At 35.0% G+C, this 25,162-nt stretch overlaps 1 protein-coding gene and 1 non-coding gene across 3 annotated transcripts in view; both read right to left on the reverse strand.

Moving 5' to 3' along the window:
• The window catches only part of LOC112044096 (tensin-1), a 193,199-nt gene that overhangs the window by 146,585 nt on the left and 21,452 nt on the right, over nucleotides 1-25,162 (reverse strand). The window lies entirely within an intron of this gene.
• On the reverse strand, nucleotides 13,362-13,433 carry Trnam-cau (transfer RNA methionine (anticodon CAU)). The gene has a single exon. It is a non-coding gene; the product is annotated as a tRNA-Met (tRNA).

The raw sequence follows: 25,162 nt of genomic DNA on the forward strand, positions 1-25,162 counted from the left end.
CGTGCATGCTGCTATTTTGTTGCACCTGCCGGCTGCTCTTCCTATTCGAGCCCGCCCGTGCCAACCGACATACGACAAAAACACCTATCTGGTAGATATCTGAGATATCGTACATGGAGGTTCCGTATAGAAGTATTTGGGTCAACCAAAACCAGGCTTTGAGGCCGTAGATAGGTTAACCTACCTACAATGTTTGCTATTATCTATACTAATATTATAAAGAGGTAAAGTTTGTGGTGTTGTAGGACGTAATCTCTGGATCTACTGCACCGATTTCGAAAATTGTTTAACTAATAGAAAGCCACGTTATTTGTGAATGTCATAGGCTATATTTTATCCCCTATTTTCATGGGAACGGAAACTACGCGGTTGAAACCACGCGGCGTCGGCTAGTCTCAGATAACTTATATGGAGGTTCTGTATAGAAGTATTTAGGTCAACCAAAGCTATGTTTGCTACTACGAAATATAATTGTTATGTGGAAGCTAGTCCTATTGTATTTTATTTTAAATTACCTATTAAGTATTAATATAGAAGTCCTAGCTACGAAATATAAGGGCGTGGACGGGTTTAAAGATAGTTGATGAACTTTTCCGAATAGCCATGGACAAGGAAAAATTTAGGAAGCTGATCGCCGACGATCAGTAATGGATAGGCACTTTAATAAGTTTATTATAATTACACTATTTCCTTTTTATATTGAGAAAAATTTATGTGTATGTTAGTGAAACTCTTCCCAAAAGGTACCTACCTGCTGAACGGATTTTAATGAAACTTTACATTAAAATCCACGCGATAGGAGCAGGGAGTACCTGTCTCTAGGTACCTACAGTTATAAAAATAAAAACGGATAGATTGCGTAATTTAATTAAAATAATCAACAAGGGTGGCAGTATTAGCGTGTCTATATCGTAATGGTTCTTGCTTTTAAATCAGCACTAATTTTTTACATTAACGGCCAGTTTCTTCATCGCAAGTAACAGTCAAAGTAACGTCATAAATCAAAAGTGACGGTCTTATTCACTGAAAAATAAGTCTTCTTTACTACTTACTACTTTTACTGTTACTTTAGCTTTAGATGAAGAAACCGGCTGTAAGAAACGTTAATTTTTTTCAATTCCATAGGATCCTAACAATGCCTTGTATAATTTAATACTTAATTAACATGACTAGTTGACTACTTACTTATTTATACACAAATAATAATAAAGTCTGCCTTTTTAAACCATTTTAAGTGAAGGAACTCTAAAATCATCCTAAACTGTATAGTCTGCAGGGACAAATGAAGATGTAGCGCGGTGGCTAGGGTTGCCAGGCCGAAATTAAAAGCCGGACAGTCCAGTCAGTTTGGCCTGACATTTGGGTAAAAATGCCAGACTACTTACATTATTGAGGAAAAGCTGACGCCGCGCGGTTTCACCCGCGTGGTTCCCGTTCCCGTAGGAATACAGGGATAATATATAGCCTATAGCCTTCCTCGATAAATGGGCTATCTAACACTGAAAGAATTTTTCAAATCGGACCAATAGTTCCAGAGATTAGCGCGTTCAATCAAACAAACTCTTCAGCTTTATTATATTAGTATAGATTTCGTGTACATCAGTATTAGTAGGTATGACGATTTTTTCATGTAAAATCAAGCATTCATGTTTGTTACCGCAAATGTTCCCACATACGCTCGTTTGCTAAATGTAAAGCCTAACAAAAGCTAGTCACCGTTTATTTTGGCCGGAAACGAAATATAAAAACCTAACTATGTCCGGCTTTATCCGGACACCTGGCAACACTAGCGGTGGCACATGCCCCATTAGGCGAATGAATCAAATTTCATCGAACAGCTGGTTTCTACACGTATACAATAAACCAAATGTCTATACAACAATACAAACGAGTCGGCTACATTGATTTTCATATAGGTACGAGTAGCATCTTTTAGGATTATGTTAAGGGTGAACACAAACATCTCCTTTTGACGGCCTCCGTGGCGCAGTGGTATGCGCGGTGGATTTACAAAACGGAGGTCCTGGGTTCGATCCCCGGCTGGGCAGATTGAGATTTTCATAATTTGTCCAGGTCTGGCTGGTGGGAGGCTTCCTACCGGCAAAGCCGTACCGCCAAGCGATTTAGCGTTCCGGTACGATGCCGTGTAGAAACCGAAAGGGGTGTGGATTTTCATCCTCCTCCTAACAAGTTAGCCCGCTTCCTTCTTAGACTGCATCATCACTTACCATCAGGTGAGATTGTAGTCAAGGACTAACTTGTAAAGAATAAAAAAAGAAAAAAAAAAATCTCATATCCTTCGGTAGACTAGGTACCAGTGGCGAAGACTCCATACAGGCCAATTCCCGCCGGGTTACTTTTTAAAAATCCATACATAAATATTCATTAATGTACTGAATATTATGTAAGGATGTATGAGTAACCAGAGTTTGTATCGAGCGGTATGAGTTTCCTTTTCTTTGGAACGTCTAACCAAAGTCTTACCTTCATCAAAATTCCATCCTTCGCCACTGTAATAGGTACTACGAATTTCTCGAAAGGACGAGAAAGCTCAATATTTCATATTTCAACATAACCGCGAAGGATTTCAGGATCTGAAGCCACATGAGCAGTGGAGAAGGAAAATAGAGTTTAAGCCCGCCACGCTGTTTTGATGCTGGTTAGCTGGCTTAGGGCGATAATGTTAATTTATTTAAGAGCCACTATCATAATATGTTAATGATATTGACCGGGACCGACAGCTTAATGTGCTCTCCGAGGCACGGGGGTGATTACTCCGAGCTAGTTTTTACTGAAAATTTCTTAGAAGAAGACCACAATCTCACCTGATGGTAAGTGATAATGAAATCAAAGATGGAAGCAGACCAACTTGTTAGGAGTAGGATAAATATCCCTTTCGAACGCTAAATCGCTTGGCGGTAGGTACGTCTTTGCCGGTAACTAGCCACGGTCGAAGTGTCTGAAGCCAGACCTGGACCAATTAAGAAAACCTCAATCGACCCCGCCATGGATCGAACCTTGGACCTCTGTCTTGTAAATCCACCACGCATACCACTGCGCCACGGAGACCGTCAAAATACATAGGTACAATGTACAAGCATTGCATAGCCCGATTCAGGACTCGAACCCAGGACCTCATGATCAGAAGCTACATAGGTTAAACACTGGACCAACGTAGTGTCAGTTATCTAATTTTTTTTTAAATTAATATTTGCCATATTTTTTCTGAATTAAGTCTGAAAAGGCTGTGTTAGGAATGGGTACGGCAATAGTCGAGGCGGGCATCGAACCACCACCTCTCTGTGATGAGTCCGGCCTCTTTACCACTGAGTTACAGAGGATTCGAAGCTATATGTATATGTATAGTTTTAATTATTCACATGCATGAGCCTGATACCGGCGACTACCCCTGCGTGACAATAGGCATTAATGGGGATGATCGCATTATTATCAGTACTAAATTGGAAAGCAGTACAAGTATAGGTGCTGTCACGCGAAGCCAGGGGAGAGTGGTAGTAAATCAAATGCGATGCATTGTATACTGCACGAAGCTGGCATAAGTTAACAAATTAGTGATTGCCTTTTTGTTTGTAAAATACAAAATTAAGCCGGTTTGTCTGTGTGATACCGTTTAGTAAAAAGTTAAATTTATTCTGTGGTAAAGTCAAGCTTACAGAATAATATGAAGTAGAATAAATAACACTTTAGGGTTCTGCAGGCGGGAACAAACAATACATTCTTACCAACAATACATTTTTTTTTTCATTTCATTTACCCAAGGGCAAATAATGATCTACTAAAACCGACCATAATTTTATAATAATGACTAAAACTAGGTTTGTCACCGCATATGTTTGGCACCATAAGGAATTTAGTTAGAATTTTATATAGGTACTAGCTGATGCCGCGCGTTTTACCCGCGTGGTTCTAGTTCCCGTAGGAATACGGGGATAACATATAGCCTATAGCCTTCCTCGATAAATAGGCTATCTAACACTGACAGAATTTTTCAAATCATACCAGTAGTTCCTGAGATTAGCGCGTTCAATCAAACAAACAAACTCTTCAGCTTTATATATTAGTATAGAATATAGATATAGATTGTGATACTTGTTTTTATCCGACTTCAAAAAAGGAGGAGGTTCTCAGTTCGAGTCTATGTTTTATAAGCAGTCGGGATTTCTGCATTTTTATAATATTAGTATAGATTGTTGAACAAAAACAGAATTTTTTAAATTGGTTAAGAAATGACGAATTTATGTTATAACAAACATAAAAAAAAACATACGCGTCACATTAACAACCTCGTCCTTTTTTTGAAGTAGGTTAAAAATCTCTGAAATAATAAAGCAATGGGTAGATACGAGTATGTTTTATTAAAGGGGAAGTTATATTTATTTCGACGCCATTTTGTTTACACAGTATTGTTGTTTTAATAAATATTGTGCCGTCTAGCGCCTGTATGGCAGCCGTTACGTATATCTATTGCTACCAGAGAAGTATCTTCAATGTATCTTTATAGTAGAACTGAGAAATAAGATGACAGTTTTTTTTAATTGTATATGCATTAGGAGTATGCTAATAGTAAAGCAATTTTGTAAAAGTAACAGGGTATCTGCGATCATTACTTTCGGAGCTACAGAGATTTAAAGGGTCAGATTTGCGGCGCTGCCACGGATCCCAGAAAAACGCCCCACACAAAATGGTACGAATTAATGACGTCGTAGGTACATAGTGATCGTTAGATTTGTATGGGCTATGGGATTTCAAACAAAATTACTAATATCTTTGTTACTTGTGCGTTTATAGTTCAATATTAAAAAATGTCACATTTAATGTAAGGAAGCAAAAACGGTATGAATTTTCATCTAATTACGATAAAAGATTTTTAATAGATATTGAAATTTTACAATCTTATTTATTTTGTAAATATCCAGACAATCTTTGCTTTTTATGTATAAATTATTAAGAATTAACCTTATTTACTCGAATGTTTCATAAAAACATTATATTCAAACCTAGTTATCATCCCCATTCCAATAAAATGTAGTATTTATTACTTGCTTTGAAGTAGCTACCTAGGAATTTAATTTTGCAAAGTTGCTGAAAGCTCTAAAGGTAAATGAAGTTTTGTAAGCGTGGTAGATATGAAGTTGTGGAAAATTTAGGATAGAATTTGTAAAAAAACATTATTATATGCGAAAGTAAGTCTGTCTGTCTGTTACCTTTTCACGGCTAAACGGATGAACTGATCAGAATGAATGTTGGTATAAATGGGACCTTGGAAGCAGAACATAGGTAACTTTTTATCCCTAAAATAATAAGAAAAGGGGTTAAAAGTTTCTATGGAAATTCCTTCATTTTTAAATTTACAGTTTTAAAAATACGAGGAAATCATGAAAAATATACGAAGTGTAATGTGATTCAAGTGTAATGTATTTAATATATACTAACGGACGTCCTTAGATCTCTTTAATCCAGCCCTTACAGTAGTATCGCTGTAAAAATGGAGTAACTTCTCCCGTTTTTCCAACATTTCCCTTCACTGCTCCGCTCCTATTGATCGTAGCGTAATGAAATGTATACTATAACCTGCCCAGGAGTATGAAGAATAATTGTACAAAGTTTTGTTAAAATCCGTTGAGTAGTTTTTGTTTCTAAAACGAACATACAGACAGACAGACAAAAATTTTACTAATTGCATTTTTGGCATCCGTATCGAACACTAATCACCCCCTGATTGTTATTATGGAAATATATTTCATGTTCAGAATGGACCTCTCTACAGATTTATTATAAGTATAGATGTAGGTTGTTATTATTATTATCTGCTACAAAATATTCAACCTGTACCTACATTCTACATTTACGTAATAAGCACCTATGTATACTAAATTTCACCTTACGCAGTTCCTCATTACACTGGCCTGAATCAATAAGATTTCCCTAAAATAGAATGTATATCTTTCCGAAGATTGATAAACAAGAAGGTATTCTACCGCGCGTAAACCGGAAGACAAGATCTCTTGAAAAAACATTTTCCCTCTGGAAATTGCCAATAAGTAGATTACTTTTCGCCCCTTTTAGAATACATTGTTTTTATCATATAACAATACAAGCTAACTCCGCGCGGTTTCACCCGCGTATTCCCGTTCTTGTAGGAATACGCGGATAATAATAATATAGCCCATAACCTTCCTCGATAAATAGGCTATCTAACACTGAAATAATTTTTCAAATCGGTCCAGCAGTTATTGAGATTAGCGCGTTCAAACAAACAAACAAACTCTTCAGCTTTATAATATTAGTATAGATTTACCTACTGCAATTTTCCCACGAGATCGACTAACGAATAATCAAATCTTGCCTCGAAAAATTAAGAAATTCAATTAAGTCAGACATGCTTACTTGTGAAGAATAATTTCGAGTATGTAGTACATAGTAATTGTACAAGAAGTACCTTTGAATAGATCATCATCATCATATCAGCCGGTGGATGTCCACTGCAAGACTTTTGTAGGGACTTCCAAACATAACGATACTGAGCCACCTGCATCCAGCGAATCCCTGCGACTCGCTTGATGTCGTCAGTCCACTTGGTGGGGGGTCGACCAACACTGCGCTTACTAGTGCGGGGTCGCCATTCTAGCACTTTGGGACCCCAACGTCCATCGGCTCTTCGAACTATGTGCCCCGCCCATTGCCACTTCAGCTTCGCAAGTCGTTGAGCTATGTCGGTGACTTTGGTTCTTCTGCGGATCTCCTCATTTCTGATTCGATCATGCAGAGATACTCTTAACATAGCTCGTTCCATCGCCCGCTGTGTGAGTGAGCCTTCTTATGAGGCCTATAGTTAGTTTGAATAGATATTTAAATGAAACTTATGCGATACAAATAGTGTCGTAAGCGGTAGACAAGAGACTCTTGATCAAGGAACAAGTAAACGATCAACGACTCAGGATGAAAACAAAAGGTCCAATGGCGGAAAACGATAAATCAACGGAAGCGGCGCGCTTTGATATTAACCTCCATTGTTTCGTAATCACTACACAGCCGTTGCTATTATTTTGTAATTTATATAAGAATTTATATTGATTAAATTACTGGCTTTTGACTTAAACGTGCTCTGGGCGTCTATTGCATAACAATTAACTACTTTTATTTATTCTTGCCCGATCGCCCGATTAATTAATTATTTATTAGATGCTGACAGATGTGCGGTACTTTATCTGATTCCTCATAAATTAATCCACAGCTTTTAAAGTATGTGTAGCTATATACAGTATGTTCAACGCACGATCTATCCCTTCATTAGGAAAGTCATGCAAATGTACTCGTATTTTTTGTTTATTGGTGGAGAAATGATTTCTGACAGTATAAAGGACAATGGTCTATTTCCAAACAAATTTTTGCTGACATTTTTTTCAAGCGTCTATGAATGAAAAAAATATAAAATGATAGATAATTATTTTCTTAACAATTTATTCTTATGGTTTAATATTATGTGAAGCCTGGAATTCGAGATATTTATGTTTGAAGTTTTAGAGGTTATGTTTTGTCAACAACGAATAGAGACCTACTTTTTAAATTGAAGTCTTAATTATTCCATGATTATGAAGCCGGGTATTTAGGTTCGATCGAAGAACATAAAAAGTAGGTTTGATCCCCATTTTTCTCTTAGACATGGATAATATACATACTTTATAAAAATTAACCTTCCTAACTAAATCTTAAAACCAACGTGGAATTTAAAACAATAGTGTTTTAAGTCAGTAGTTTAGCGGGAGAATCGGTGTCCATAAACATGAGCGGTCGTTAAAAAATAATGTAGGTACAGAAAATCATTTGATAAGTATCGGAAAAATGCAACAAGATTTACAAGACACTTATGTACGCAAACAACGAAATTACGACGCGATGTGACAACTGACTGACAGTTCACAGTTGAATTGTTAGTGCATGACTTGTCATAGGAACACGTAAAAGTATCGATACTTTATAGTATCGATTAATGATTATCGATCTCCTGTCGATAATGTTATTTTTGTAATCAATAAGTAATCTTCAGGAAATTACTTACTATTTTTACTTACGTTTTACCTTTATTTAAAATCATGTCGAACATACTTAAACAATAAATAAGTTTGTAAACACTTGTTCCTTTCCTTTGATTATTAAAATATATCATATGGCTTACTGTTGGTAATAATTGTTATTAACATGTTTGACTATTATATTTTGTTTATTTTATTATTTAAATGTAAAATGCCGCCAAGTAAGAGTGAACTTTAGCAGTATTTTGTAATTATTAGAAATAAGTAATTTAAATTAAATAGGTGTACCTATTGCATTTAAATTAATTACTATTACTTGTTTGCAAATAAAAATATTTCAAAATAATTATATTAATTCGTCATAAATATTAGTTTATATGTTTGTTCTACTGAAATTAAACTAATGTCATTGAATACGTGTAGTTCAATGACGATATTTTATTCGATTCGATACTGGCTTTTCGGTAACGTGCTCGTCCCTAGTTGTCCGATATATGCAATATTCGTATAAATAGTATGGTTGCCATACTCAATTATTTAAATGTAATTGATGTGAATATATTTTAGTTTTTGGACTTAATTAGACCTTTTGCTCTGTTTCAAAAAATTAAATAAATTATTTTCTACAAACTGTAATAGTTTACATTAGTAGACGCTTATGAATTCTATCAACAAACACCAGACCATTGTCCTTTAACATAATATACCCTTGTCACTGCCAGCACGTAGCAGCGTCAAGTAACAAAATCACAGTATTACAATATTTCTTCGTTAAGATTCAAAAATAGAATCATTTGAATCCATTTCAGTTTTCTGTCTGATCTGCGTTATCTTGACGTATTTGGTAGTTGTTATTGTTGAAGTTGCGAGGCAAACGTTCTCATTGGTCAAGAGATTACAGCGCAAATGTTTTATTAACGAAAGAGATGAGAGCTGTCACTTTCGTTTACATAGACCAAAGAGTCATTTCCAACGCTATCCACAGAACAAAACTAAAAGCAACACCCCTCAAGAATCATGGCAATAGGTATACTATAAGACGAACTTTAGCAAAATGCTACTTGGCGTTAGGAACGTGATGACAACAGCCCTAAGTCTAAGTCCTAAGTCCTACCTACGAGTACTACGTAAGAGCTCGAACTTAAGATTATATAATGATTTATTTATTTTGCTATCATCCGCGAAAATTCGGCGAACCCATGCGACAACGTCACCCAGGTCCGACAAAATACTCTCTACGTACGTTTCACCCCGAAACCGGAGCATCCTCAGGAGATGTTGACTCTACAACGTGCAATTGCAAAGGACTTTGCAATTGCACGTATGATAGCAAAATAAATAAATCATTATATAATCATGATGAACTTCCGCAAAGTAACGCCTGCTTCTATCCAATATCGAACTTAAGACTCCACTTAGTGACTTTACCATATTTTAATAGCAAATATGTAAAACAAAGGTAAAAATAACCATCATCAATTGGCCATGGTGGTTATTTTCTTTCAATAAAATATTATATGGGTACTCTGTGGTTAGTATGTAACATGTACTCTCTTTGATTTGAATATGTACCTACTTATCATTCCCAGACGCCTTATCAATTGTCTAACATTATTTATGAGCAATTTATACAACAATAGAAAGCATACAGCTTTCATTTCACAATTACTCTTCCCTTTATCTAAATTTGGGTGAAATAATGCCACTCCGCTGATAAACGATGACACTATTACTCTATTTTACTAGCAGTGATCCTGCTCCAGATATTCCTTATCTAGAAAAGACAATTTCTTTCGTAAGCTCTTACACGTGTGTGGCAAGTTAGTGTTTACAGCCCAATAAACGTGATGTCGTGTTCGGAATTGGGCTCGAATTCTTCACAAAAAACATGAGAACTTGTAGAACAATTGAGATATCCAGCAGCGGCAATTTCCAAAGGTGTACCGTCGAACGTGACGGGCATTATGTTAAAGGGCCTATGATGTAAGCCAAATAAAAATTGTCTCACGCATCGAGCATCGCGCGAACACGCTGTTGCATCGCCAATCGCCATTCACATTGTAATCATGTACGATTCCTAGTAACATATACAAAACAAATTAATCCATGAGTGTACGTGAATGTACTGGTAATACTCGTTCCCGGGTAGTTTTTATTTTTGATAGAACATGATGATAATACTCGACTCTAATCGACTCTAATTAATATAAATATCGAGTTTGTCGAATATAATAGATACACTTCTGTTAAGTCATATTATAATGATAATAATGGATCCTCCATGCAAACTGTAAGTAATGCAAATCATAATTTACGAGTACTAAAAAACAACTGTTAAGCTATTTGGATCTGGCTTGAATTTGATTTGATTTGAACTAGTAAAGATTAAGTAAAGGCTGACATATTTATCAATCTGTCTATCAATTGTTAAAAGTTCCTGTGTATTTTTAATAATTGTCATCGCCGCGTTGCAGCGGCTTCAGTTCAGTGTGCTCACTGCTCGTGGCGTTCGAGCCGTCCACATCTCTTGTTATACATATATGCCTCTGCCATTCTAGGGTATTATTTTGATTATAGTTTGATTTGTTAATTAAGGTGTCCTGACAAATGTTGTGATACCTTTTTTCAACATTAGTTTTCTTATTTTTGTAATCACTTCTGAGTCTGCTAAAATAATTAGTGTTATAATTATACTTAACTGTGTAATAAATCTTCTCCTGGTTATGAAACCAGGAGAAGATTGGGATAATCTACCTAAAATGACATTACAACTGTCACTCAACTCAGTGCAATCAAAGTAACTATATACTAATATCTGCTAATCATTTATGAAATTGTTCGTAATGTTGTTGCAAAGTACAAGTTAGTGCATTGTAACAATTTGATAGGAATTTTGAATGTTCTAACTTCTATGAAAGGTCAATAATGTAACCACAGTTAAACTTAGCAATTTAAGCGGATGAATTACATTAATATAGCTATTTCAGAAGAGTCACAAAATACTCCTACTTTAACGTATATTTCATTGTTTCTTTGCATTAAATAGGCTCCGAAACTACTGAGCCGATTTCGAAAATTCTTTCACTGTTGGAAGGCTACACTATCCCAGGGTGCTATAGGCTATATTTCATCCCCATATTCCTACGGGAACGGGAACTACAAAGGGTAAAACCGCTTGTCATCTGCTAGTACTATATTTATAACATCGTAAAGGTTATATTTATTGTAATAATAACTTACAAGACATTATGGTAGTTCCACACTGTATTTTATTCTTATCTATATGCAGTTATTTGTTACGCGTGCTCGCTGCACTTCTATACTTAGATTATGATAATAATGCAATAAATTGCTATGAACGTTTAGTTTTTACTGCGAACGGAGACTATTATGGCTCTTTAGATCATGACTTTATAAGAGGTATGACAGTTATAAAAATAGCAATGATTTTCATAAACAAGTTTACACTGACAGCAAGCAAATTTAGTACGTGCATTTTGAATAATCAAGGACCTAGATTTCTATTAAATTTATACCAGAAGGTAATATGTAACTTAAACGAAATTTACGGAATTAAAATCGTTAATTTGCAAGAAACATTATACAAAAATGTTCTTATCTTTGAACTTTTGAAATTTTCAAACTAACTAAAACTCTAATTCTCAGATAACTGAATTAATTAACTAATTAGTGACTATCTATATATACTATGTCTCGAACGACATACATTTTAAATCTTACTTGTAGATACAATTCTGCAATTGATGATTAGTCCGATTCATATTTATCAAGAAGATCGTCCTTAATCGTTTATTTCTTCATTGCAACTTGTTTTTCACAGTACAGTAGGTACAGTTATAAGAGTAATCAGCAAGAAAACTCAAATCTATACGAAAATATGTTCGGTCATATATTATTCAGTTTAAAGTTAGGTTTATTGAGACATTGTTTTCGTTTAGTCTGCATTCTACAAAGGGTAAGTAAGAGTACATACCTACGAACAAGATAGCAATAATTTATAGCTCAGTTATGCAAAGTTCTCTGAATTTCCAGAGATATTTCAATGACACATGCATTATGCATGAACAATAGGTAATATCTTCCTGTCAGCAATCTTAATTGCTGCTTCCAATTAGGTGTCCCTCGAACTATAAATTACGCCTCGACTGAAAGTACCGTGTACTTGGCCGGTGAATCGTTAGTTGAATAAGCAATTATTTGCAAATGTTCTCTCTACTTTCTTTGATATTGTCCGTAGATACGAAGGGATTTATTCATCAATAGAAAGTCGATGTCTGCTGATAATTGCCCAAGATAGGAATTAACTGTTAATTTTAAATGAAATCTGAATCGCCAACGTGATTTTTAGGTCATAGGTATCTTTGCTCTATTGACGTCATTTTGCGAAGTACCTCCATCGACGATGTCCTACGTAATCATAACTATATGGCGTAGATTCTAATACAGATACCCATCAGTCTATCTATCTATCTAGCTGTCATCAGTCTATCTAGTATCTATATAGTAGTAGTTATCAGTAGAAAATAATGATATTTGGTCAGATGTTACTGAAAATCAGCACTGTAATAGCGTAAAAGCGTATACAATGCTGAGCTTAAACCTATCTACCCTTTTCAACGCTGTTCCATACGTCTTAATGCTAGAAATACCTACCTACTTGAGATTTGGTCTTGCTACGATTATAGTACTAAAATGGCATAGTAATTGACACCAGAGTTGAATTATACGGTTTCTCTTTTTTTTTAATACAAGCTATTAAAATCCCTATAGTTGTGTTTACATGAAACCATAGCAAGTGTAAGCATGTATTTACAGAATGTCTAATGATAGCAAACCCGCCGTCGAGGCTTATAAGTTTGTGCCATCTGCAAAGTTTTCCAACTTGTTTATAAGAAGCAAAGCTGCCAACTAAACCGCTCAAAATAGTTGATATTTTTTACGTTGTATGATTTGATACTTTTAATACGTGATACACTAACTAGGTGAATATTTTAGGTGCGTTTTAGTTTCGTTTTATAATACTTACGTAGATAGCTACCCCCGTGTACGGGGTGGATAGGGACATACCCTCGTCTAATCATAAAGTAGGGTGTGCCCGCAATCATCATCATTTAAACGTCAGGGTCGTGGCGTTTCAAACCGAAAAAATATGACAGTCATAAAGCTATAACCCTAATGTTGTGTTAAATTACATAACAGACAAAACAGTAACATTTAGTAGGTGTTTTTAAGGAGAAATATTAAAATGAATATTATAAATGATGAAAAAAAATTAAAAAAAGTATATAGCAGAGCGTGGTTTCGATCCACGGACCTCTGGGTTATGGGCCCAGCACGCTTCCACTGCGCCACTCTGCTACGTAGGCGAATGGTGAAATTATACATTCGTTTGTTGTGTATGAAGTAAATAGTTAAGTACAGAAAATTACAAAGTAAAAAATGCAACTATTAAAAAAAAAGCAATTGTCTATTTAATTTGTTAGTTTCAAACTATATATATCATGCTATAACTGAAGGTTACAATTTTGCAAATTATATATGTATGAGCTAGAACGACTAATTTTATATTGGGAATTTTTTCTATCATAATAGTTCAGATTGATTTATTGCATTGTCATCAGATTGACCACATCACCTTTTAAAAAAAAACGTATCATAATAATCGGTGCACATACGTTTAGAAGCTACGATACCACAGTCCCACATACATAGACAGACATAAAAATTATAACACCCCTCTTATTGAGTTCGGGATACGTTTTAACATAGTATTACGTCGGGGGTCGCAACAGTCATGCAATCGCTGCACTAATGAATTTGAGGCTCGTCATGCACCCCCTCGTACTTTTATATCTTCTTAATTAACATTAGCATTTAACAATTTTAGCTAAGTAATTTGGTTTACGAATTTTATAATTAACTAGCCGACGCACCGCGGTTTCACTTGTGTAGTTCCCGTTCCTTTAAGTATACGGAGGTAAATTAAAGCGAAATAACACTCAAACAAACGTGGCTTTCTAGTAATAAAAGAATTTGCTAAATCGGTTCAGTAGATCCCTTACAATACTACAAACTACCTTATACTATACTATTGCCTCCTTTTATAATATTAGTAGGAAAGTAGGTAGGTATAGATAATATTTTTATTCAGGACTAGCGGACGCCTGCGACTTCGTCCGCGTGGTTTTCTGTTTTTCACAAATCCCATGGGAACTGTCGCGGACTTTTTAGAACTTTTCAAGGGGAACAATTCTGTTATACATGATTTTTGCGAAACTTTAACCGTTTACGCAGCGCACGCAGCGTAAGCTCTCAATAGGAAAACAACCCCCGATTTTGAAATATTCTTCATAGGTGCCCCGCTCCTATTGGTCTTAGCGTGATAATATAGTTATAGCCTATAGCCTTCCTCGATAAATGGGCTATCTAACACTGAAAGAATTTTTCAAATCGGGCCAGTAGTTCCTAAGATTAGCGCGTTAAACCAAACAAACAAACTCTTCAGCTTTATAATATTAGTATGGATAGGTGGTATGATAAATATAGGTACCTACGAATACGTATATGCACAGTTAGGTAGGTATATTAAAAATGATTACTGCCGACTAATGTTTTTCAATATTAGTATAGTCAACATACATAGAAGATTATAAAATCTATACCTACCCACATATCTCAGTAGAAAAAGCTGGCTATAGCAGAATGTAGACAAAACAGATGATAATAGGTGGTATTTTATGATTTATCCTCGGATCTCAAACGAGGAGAAAAATTAAAGTCCCTTAGCCATAATTTTTTTTTTTAATTTCAAGATGTCATCCTTAGACTAAGGAGATGACAATCCCGAACCGCGCAAAAGCGCCTTTTGTTTGAAAATAAATTTGCAGGCTTTGTACTTGGATTAATGAGAAGAATTTATGCATGTTAAAGCAGTAAGAAGTTGTAATAAAGAAAACAGAACGATATCTCACTATCAGCCTATTTTAAAAGCCCACTAGGGTGCCAGGCTTCCCTACTTATGGGAGCCCTCTCCGATATAGAGTTTTTACCCACCAATCGTTATCAAGATGTTAATGATAACAACGGTACTCTGTACCTTAAATCTATGACGGCTTAATTTGGCGGCTGTGAGGCAAAGGTATGTATTTAATTAATAATTAAATGCATACCTTTTAACTCGACTTTTTACCACTGGTATTAAGAATATTATGGAATGAAGAAAAGTCCCTGTAACCTCATTATCTTAATAGGACCTCATTTTCCTCCCCATTGTCCTCATTGCCGTTAGACAAACGAAGCAGACGTTTGAACAAGTGAAATTGCTGTTAAGCCGCGGTTTTCTTGTGCGACACTTTAAGAGGGATGTGTGAAGGCATTTCCCAAGAAAGAGAAGGAGGAAAACAGGGAACGTGAGGCCAATGGCATGCACCATAAGTAGAAATTGGAAAATACCTTGTCCAACTATGTATTATGTGGTCCACAGGTTTGCATTGAGTCCTTAGGGTAGGCAGTGCTTTTTGCATCTATGAAGCACGTCACTGCGTGAGGCAGTTTTACAAATAAACTTACTATACTTAGTTGTTGGAATGGTAAGTATGTGATAGCCTCAAAAGAAGCTTTCTTACTTATACAAAATTCGATAACAAAATAAATGACAGGAGGTCAGTAAGGGTGCTCTGATATTGTTTCCAGATACATGGCGTGACTAAATATTTTCGAGTACATTACAATACCTACTGTTATGTAGTGCAGTAGAGATAGAATAAACCTACTAGATATATAGATGATAAATAAGAAGAAGGTGATTATTAGGCTTAGACTAATAACCTATAGACCCGCCACATCTAACAATTTTTCACTCCAAACTTCTGTAACTATGTGAGCGTAAGCTTTAAGCTTCGCTGATACGCACACATGTATACTTATCGTAGCGTAGCGATGCATCAAGGGCTCCCATTTCGGGGCACATAAAACGGCTTACGAATCCTGCGACTACACACTATCTATGTGTTATAAATATATGTTGTTAAGCTTAGCATAATATACAGAACATACAAAACGCTATCGTAGCCACTAGCCGTCTAAGCCTTAGGTCGTTATTTGTTCTTACGACTGGACACACGATTTATGTTCTGAATTCAGTGACGCTATTCGGTATATCTAAGACCTGTGAGCGATATTTACGGCCGTGAATATGGCAGCTGAGTCCATCATCGTAATCAGAAAACGCGTTGTAATGTCTTCTTGCCCATTTAAGTGCTGCGGGAACACTCTACGCGTTAAATGACAATAGATTACTGTTCACATCTATGTAGGTCCCACCTATAAGCAAACAGTGTCAGCACACGCATATTTTTTTTTTTTAATTTTTAAATCGAGCCTAACATACAACCTACATGTTATAACCCTGAGTTAAATATACATATTTCTACATATATAGGTGAATTATATGTTATTTATACAATGCTTACATTTTCGATGTTTATAATAAGTAGGTACTTGCCACGGTGAATGCGCGGTTGGATTTGAAAGACGGAAGTCCTGGGTTCGATCCCCAGCTGGGCCGATTAAGATTTTCTTTATTGGTCTAGGTCAGGTTGGTAGGAGGCTTCGGCCGTGGCTAGTTACCACCCTACCGATAAGGACGTACCAAGCAATTTAGCGTTCCGGTACGATGGCGATTAGAAACCGAAATGGGTGTGGATTTTCATCCTACTCCTAAGAAGTTAGCTCGCTTCCATCTTAGATTGCATCATCACTTACCATCAGGTGAGACTGTAGTCAAAGGCTAACTTGTAAAGAATAAAAAAAAGACTGCACTTTCCATACTTTTGTTGAAGTCGTCTCATACCAGCTTATATAAAAGAGGCCATCATCACGTATCCAGTGGCGTGCACTTCATAGATGCATAAACGCAATGCATACCCTGAGGATTCATTAAGTACCTCTATTGAAGGAGGAATTGTCCATTTTGTACAATTTGTACCTATAGTGCGTACCCTAATTAAAAATCTTGTGCACGCCACTGCACGTATCATCAGGTATGCCAACGACGACGGCGCCTATCATAAATTAAGCAAGGACTTGCTTATAGTGGATGCCACACCTTCTATGGTGAGAATTGAAGAGAAATCTAGGTTTGTATGACAACAAAGGTTTATGCGCTAACAAAACGTGCTTAGACATATTGATGAAACACTTGACACTATTGTCAAAATAATAATTTAACGGACAATTAATTATGTGCAAATAAAATAACATAATTATTCTCTACAAATAACTTTTTAGAAAACGGAAAGATTATTAACATTTAGTACAACGGTACCAACCATAGATAAAGAATTTATCGATGCCTCGATACATTTTTTAAAATCTTATTACAACTGTAATCAAATAGATATAAAATACATCTGTCGGTACAGATGTTGAAAGTTGAAACACATCTGTTTGCGAAATAATAAATGTAAAATACGACGTGAGTATTTTTAGTGCTCGGTTATGGTTAACTCATTTTTGTTGCTTACATTAAAGCCGCTAAGAAATATTCGTTGGCGAAGCAAAATTATTTCTGGCAATTCCGGGACCACCCGTATCTTAATAAAGCATCGGTGTAAGAATATGTCGAAAGCTTGTGAAATATTTATATCTACTAATCTACTATACTGCATTTCATTATCAACCCATATTCGGCTCACTGAGCACGAGTCTCCTGTAAGAATGAGAGGGGATAGGCCAATAGTCTACCACACTGGCCCAATGCGGATTGGCATACTTGAGACTTCACACACGTACTTGTGAGAATTGAGAAAATTCTCAGTTATGCAGGTTTCCTCACAATGTTTTTCCTTCACCGCTTGAGACACTTGATATTTAATTCCCTAAAATGCACATAACTGAAAAGTTGGAGATGCATGCCCCGAACCGGATTAGAACCTACGCCCTCCGGAAACGGAGGCAGAGGTCATATCCACTGGGCTATTAAGTCTCAAACTGCGTTAGTATAACTAAAACTTCACAATTTGACTACCAAGTAGTTGACATAATTAAAGTTGATATCTGTAAATAGAACAATCTATGCCAGTAGACAAATATGTTTTAATTTCTGATCTTAGACACCATTTTTTGACCTAACTAAAAAAAAACAAACAAAAAACAATAATTGTGTCAAATAGTTTTCTTCAAGTAGCCCTGAAACGCATATAAATATGAACGACTTCTCCATGTTACAAACAAAAGAAATAACCGTAAAATATCCGTAAAGTTCAAATAGTTCAAATGTTGCAAGGTACCTTGAAACTCTAGTACATCATAAGTAGATTTGCATATCTGCATTACACGAAAATGAAAACATAGTTTTATATTTCGCTAGTTAAAATTTAGTTTAGAAATAACAATAAATAACTTAGATCCATGATTAACACATACATGTATGAGTTAACATCAAAAGTTTTAATCAAAATTCTATTTATCTTCGTTAAGAGTTGCATTTCATGGCGTGTTTCAATTAAATTAAATCTTGACTAGTTATTTATAGGGGCCGAATGAAAGACGGTCCACTACTTAATGGCGATTAGAGATGTACTTGTAAGTTAAGCCATATCGATAAATATGACGATTCATGGAGCATGGTTTTTGCGATGCCGATTGTAAAAATAATCATTATGTTAAAATCAGATTGAGGTAAATTAACATGTAGAGAATAAAAGTACATTCTTTATTATTTAGGTATGTTAGACTAAAGTTAAGTGGACCCGAAATTTATATTTAGACGCCGGAGACAACATTATGCGTTAGCATGATTCATGAGACCTGTTAGGCGTCTCATAACTTATAATAATTAAGTATAGGTCTATTTTACATATTCCATTATTCTATGGGTGAGTAGGTATTTAGGTAGCATGAACTGGAAATGTAAAAAAATAAAATAATCTGATATTTTTTCTTGTATTGCTTCAAACAGTTATGTTTATGTACTGATATTTACGATTCGATAATTATTATCAAAGTCTTATTGGTTTCCTTGGTAGTAAAAACTACATTTTGAATTTAAAATAGAGTACTATATCGATAACTATTTATCGATATAGTAGGATCGACATACCGTTGCAAGCATAATGACCGTCGATTGTTAAGAAAAATGTAGGACGATATGTTCAGCGATTTGAATGAAAAATTCGAGTTAGTTACGGTAAATTTGGGAGCCCAAATGTTGTTACATTAATTGTTTGCTCTCGAAATGAGAGCACAATGGCAATGTGCGAGGTTGCCTTTGTTAGTACGGTGTTGAAACCTCCGTGTGACGTCATGCATGCTCATGAAGGTATAGCAACTACACTACTTGCGCAATTTTATAGAGAAGCTCACTTTAAATACGTTTAAGATTCATCACAATGTTTACGACGATGTACTGAACCTAGATAGAGCGGAATTTAATTCTATTTTATTGTGTCTGAATTATTTATCAGTTCACGTAAAGGACACGCACTGGAGTGTTTACATTGAAATAATTGAATTTATTTATTTACTGCATTCACAGTGAAAACACTTTGTCCCTTTGTAAAGTGTTTAGTTCCTGACCTCTTCTATATGGAGCCTGGAGTAATTAATTGCATACAATTAAAAAAAAATATATTTATTTATCACACAGTAAGATAGAAGAGAACAATAGATAGGCTAGGTATCTACTGGATACCTATCTGTACTAAAGTTGAAGAGTTTGTTTGTTTGTTTATTTATTTAAGAGCTCTAATGTCATCAACTACTAGTCAGAGTTTTTATATTCTTTAAATGTAATTTTTTATAAATTTAAAGGGGAAAGGGGATGGTGAACGAACTTCTTAGTATTGTTAATGTATTAGTATAACGTAGTGTATTATTAGGTATTCTGATTTATATGCTAGGTATTAAGTAAATAAATAAGTGTTTACTTATTAAAAAATACAATATTACCGATGCTTTAGAGACCTACATAATTATGATATTAATTAGCAAAGAATGCTAGTTAGGTACTTTAAATAAAAATAACAACATACACTGTACCTAATGTAAAGTATAATTCTATATCAGTGAAATAGATTATATTTTTAAAATAGTAAGAAACATGTCAGAAAATTCTTCTAAAAGTTGTTTCGCAGTTGTTAATTGCATGTAATTCCAAGTAAAGGCCAAAAAAATTAGACATTACGCGTGCCAAGAAATAGGAACTCTGATAATGTATACTGCTAATTATTATCCGCTATGTGCTAATTTTAATTATTTTGTATTTCCTAACTTGGGTTTCAATTTATGGAGAACATTTATTTTAACATATTTTTAGGCTATAATTTTATTTTTCGGTTTTTAGCAAGTTTACTTATACCTTTTCGAGATATTTTATTGTGTTTCTTTATTTTATTATGATTTTTAGTAGTTTTTTGTTCTGCCACTTTACTTATATTGTAATACTTATAGTAGTAGGTATATTGTTATATACATAGGTATAAGTATATAGTATAACTCTGATTCTTCTTACTAGGTACTTATTATGTATTCTGGGATTTTATCACAGAAGAGAATACATAATACTGCCTTTCTATGGATACGCTAATCACAGATACCCATCTTAGATAGGTAACTAGTAATACTTATACTATAGGTGTTAGTATTCTGTGTCTAGTAAAGATGTTCTAATTACCTAAACTAAATAAATAAACTATCAAACCTTATCTTTACCGATAATTCGATATTTTTTTTACCGCTCACATCCCTAAGCGTTATGCAGACTTTACGACACTTATTCTTGAGGTTGCTTTTTTCTAAATAACTAAAACAAATTCAAATTTGGTAATTCCTAAAATTGAATACCTACTTTCGGCATTGCCTAAATCTGTTTTCTCCTAATCTGGTTTTATGATAACGCCTCGATGCCATATGAGTAAAAGACAATGGCTTTTTCATGCAAACGTAAACGTAGCTTCAAAGATCTTTACGGTCTACGGTCTGCTGGGAACCGCTTTTTTGTTGTTTGGTCAAAGCTGTTTTGTTTTTATAGTCCGAAGTAATTACTTATACAATACACAGCTATTTATTCTAGAACAAGTAGTTATATAACCATAACAATTTGTTTGAATTAAAATGAGCAGAACTTTTAATTACACGCAGTAGTAAATGATTCATTATTGCATTGCATTAATAGTTAATGCAATTCCTCTTTGGCCCTGTGTTAAGCCTATGTGTGTTCGGATCAATAGGTCCAGGGTTTGAGTCTTATATTGTCTTTAAATATTGAATTTTTCTTTCTTCCAGGAATTGGAATTAAAAAAAATCAACCCTTAGTTGAGAACTTTGTGGTCTCGTCACTGTCATTTTAGTTAACCCTGTTTCTTTAAGCCCTGTAATATAGGTTGACAATTTAATTATTTTTATTTTTAAATGAAGTAACGGTATATTTATGAAGGTAGATTAGTTAGTGACTAACTGACTAGCCATAATCTTTGCCACTAGATAAGACAATGAGTAAATTTTTAATCAGATTGTAAGACGAATCGAGCTTGAAATATAACCTACGACCTCCCTGTAAACACAACTGAGTCAATGGAACTGTGTCGACAGATAAGAGCAGAATTTCGATTTTCGAATTTTGTTTATAAGTGCTTGTAAATTGTTTGTAGCCGCTAGAAACAGGTTTAAGTTCAGAATTTAAAAGGATCAGCTGACAAAAGCCTGCAATAAACTCCACAGTTGCCCTTTGAAAAATAGTTCTAAAATACTCATAGTTTTGCGGTTTTATTGTTTCAGTAATGTTTCATTCACTTTCTAAAATACCTCGTAGCTACCTCCGAGGTATTATAATTCATCAGAGCCTTTCAAATCTTTTTGTGCTAGTTGATTATTTCGCATGAAAAGACTGCTTCGTAGAATTGACGATAAAAACAGTCGCAAAATGTTCTTGCACGGATAAACACTGTGTCTTAGCGGAAGTTCAATTGTATTTTATATTAACAACAGGTAAATGGGTACCCCAAAGAGTGACTTTTATAAAGAGACCCCTTGCTGTTACACCACCATAATAATAATAATAATAAAGCAGTGCATTGCTCTACTAGGACCGAACGATTATCACTGACAGGTATATTGTAGCCAATAGACCTGATATAGTGCTAGTCGATCGGTCAGTGCGTCGTGCAATAATTGTTGATATTGCAGTTCCACATGACGATAATCTGGTTAAAGCCGAAAAGGAAAAAGTATCAAAATATGTACTTGGGCCTTGCTCACGAGATTACCGCCATGTGGAATGTTGAGTCAACTATTATTGTTCCGATAGTTGTTTCAGTCAATGGTCTTATAGCGAAAAGCTTCGACCAACACCTTAAGAAGCTTTCGCTTAACTCTTGGATCAAGAGTCGGATACAAAAGGCAGTGATTCTTGAGACGGCGCGTATTGTGAGGAGGTTCCTAACTCTGGAGCCCTGACCACCGGTTGCTTGGGCACTCAAATGTCCCGCAGCGGGAGGGTGAATTTTTTTTTTTATAAATTTTTAATAATGTTTTGTATTTTATACTTATATTGTTAAAAATTTTTAAAAAAAGAAGTAATAAATAAATGAGAGATTAGTTTATTCCAAGGATTCAACATATTAGTACATTATTTTCAAACATAGCAGTAATATTGTGATTGGAACCATCCCATTAAGTTTGCAGTATTACTACTGTAACTTGTGACGGGCGGCCCCGCTCTTCCATAATATATAGTAGACTAATACATTTGATATAAATAATCATTAATACTAAATTACTAATAATATACTACTAATATACAAAAGTGCATGTGTTTGTGTTAGTGAGTGGTTTGTGTGTGTTGTGTTTGAGTGGTGTGACCATAGAAGTTAAAACCGTATGTACTCGTAAAGAGCCTATAGATTTGATATATCTACATTCTATACACGTAAAAGTTACATTACAAATAACAAAATAAATAGCCTCACTATTGCGTAAAACTGTCCAGCAATCCATAGCAATGTTAAAAAAATATATACGGTCGAATTGAGAAACCTCCTTTTTTTTGAAGTCGGTTAAAAATACAAAAGAGATAAAATGAAAGTGAGGTTGTTTGTTATACTTCTAAATAAGTCTAGTCTAGTCTAGTCTACATAGGTTCAACACTATATGGGTCAATGGCCTGAAATAAACAGATTTTATTTTATTTTATTTTTATTTTATATATTTTTTATTTTTTTTATTTATAGGTAATAGGTATGCATTTTCTTTTTTACCTTCTTTTATGAAAAAATATTTCTGCACCTGAGCAAAGCAGCGGGATACAACTATTTTCTAATACTTAAAGGTTTAGTCAACAAAAACAAGTAGGTCTACCTACTTGTGATTATTACATCAATTAGTAGTCAAAAGTCATTGAGAACTTTTGTTCATTTGGAGTAGTTATGATATATTTGTTATTTTTAAATTATAAAGAAGTCGGTTAAAAAGTTAATATTATCAAAACAGAAAACTACACTAAGGAACTTAGCTAACTTACCCTAATAACTATACATGCCCACGTGGAATAGTTGCAAAAATATTGGCTGCATTTTCGCGCTGGACAGCCTGGCTAAAAATGTTAAGGGGTAATTTAAATCGCACGAGTTTTCCAGAACATTACATCACTCTTGTATAGGTACCTACATAGTGTATAGTGTAGCCAATATTTTACGATGTTCGTAACGCTTGCCAGTGACAAGTTAATTGCTCACAATGTCAACGACTTGGACGAGAGGAGTGCTGACGATGGGACCGTGCATTAAGTCACGCCTGTCAGCCCTCGAGGGGAGAGCCGTGTGCTCTCAATATACCGCTATTTGAGGTTAAGAATATTACTTTTTTGCTCTTTACAGCTTTTGTGATCTATTAGTCTTTGTTTGTGTTAATAAGAAAATAGGGTACATAAATAGGTCAAGCTTTTTACAAATTCAAATTCAAAATTCATTTATTTCAAGTAGGCTCAGTTTACAAGCACTTTTGACACGTCAGTTGACTATTTGTAAAGATTCTACCACCGGTTCGGAAGGCAGGTTCTGCTGAGAAGATACCGGCAAGAAACTCAACAGTTGCTCTTTTGAAAAAGTCATACAGTATTACAATTTACATTTGATAACAATTAAATTACAATTTCTTATAGTTTTATTTCCTGTGTGAAGGTGGAAGCTGATCCAATGGCCTCCAAGCACCTTTGTCGTTAAGGAACTCATCAATAGTGTAGTAACCTCGTTTTCTGTTCTTACCATTTATCTGTTCATTGCTACTGGCCTTATTTATGGAACTTGTAGATAAAAGTCAAGTTGAGAAAGAGTCCTTTCCTATGTTATTCCAATTCGGAAAGAAAGGATGTATCCAGGGCCGGCCCGTCCATACGGCGAACGGAGCAGTCGCTCCAGGCGCCAAATCCTAGAGAGCGCCTAAATGATAATCCTAGTCAAACGTAGACGGTACTGCGCCTGATTTTCAATTGGTCACCCCAGAGTATGGTCAACATCTTCGCGTTCCATTCTTACTTTACACTCATAATTTGCTATAGGTATCTGCATATTATTAGGAGCAAACAGGAGAGGCGCCATAATTGGATCTCGCTCCATTTTAAAATTTACTTCTGGCCGGCGCTGGATGTATCTTTAAGTAAATCTTTAAGCGTTCAAATAGAACAAATGCATTTCTAAGTATGTTCACACGACAACTTTTTTAAAACACGGTGCTTTTTTTCGAGCGGTGTTGCATTTTTAATTTTGGGAGTTGGAAATAGACCTTCATTTAACTTCATACTATAATTGAACGTTCAAATATAGAACTAATAAATACATATAATATATTCAAACTCTCGTGAGAATGAGGGCTTAGGATTAAGGATTAAGGTCTCGTTCCGCCTATACTACGAGTATATCCTTTATAATACTGCGGGTCAATTTTAAAGCAAAAATCTTGTGAAATGACAAAAGTGGAACCTACGAAGTGTCGTAGTCCAGCTAGCTTGTAGTAGTTGAGCTAGTGTGGCGCTAAACATACAAAAAGGAAACTTTTAAAGAGAAAAATCTTAACTTCATACTACAATTGAACGT

This window comes from Bicyclus anynana, chromosome 3 (genome assembly GCF_947172395.1).
Source record: "Bicyclus anynana chromosome 3, ilBicAnyn1.1, whole genome shotgun sequence".
Lineage (NCBI taxonomy): Eukaryota > Metazoa > Arthropoda > Insecta > Lepidoptera > Nymphalidae > Bicyclus > Bicyclus anynana.